Source organism: Pterocles gutturalis, unplaced genomic scaffold (genome assembly GCF_000699245.1).
Source record: "Pterocles gutturalis isolate BGI_N339 unplaced genomic scaffold, ASM69924v1 scaffold43933, whole genome shotgun sequence".
Lineage (NCBI taxonomy): Eukaryota > Metazoa > Chordata > Aves > Pterocliformes > Pteroclidae > Pterocles > Pterocles gutturalis.
The window spans coordinates 11,382-11,652 of NW_010122174.1; the positions used below are offsets into that span (position 1 = coordinate 11,382).

General features: G+C 36.2%; 1 protein-coding gene across 1 annotated transcript in view; it reads left to right on the top strand.

Annotated features, from left to right (window-relative positions):
• The window catches only part of IMPA2 (inositol(myo)-1(or 4)-monophosphatase 2), a 17,489-nt gene that overhangs the window by 7,573 nt on the left and 9,645 nt on the right, over window positions 1-271 (top strand). The gene's annotated exons all lie outside the window — the stretch shown is intronic.

Sequence of the window (271 nt, forward strand, 5' to 3'; positions counted from 1 at the left end):
TACGAGAACTGGATGTTCGTTTCCCAGGGAAAAAGAAAAAAAAATATCTACTAAAGAAATTGGGACAGAAAAGCAGAACAGAAGATGAGCTCAGATTTCAATGTGTGCCCTGTGCATCCAAACAACAAACAAAGAAATTAATTTGTTGTTTTTCTCTGGGTCATGGGAAAAAGAAAGTTCGGCTTTGTAAAACTTTTATTTCCTGACTCAGACTACAGTAAAAAATTCAAGTAGGAGTGAGACTGTGAATTTCCTAAGGGTGCATTACTTC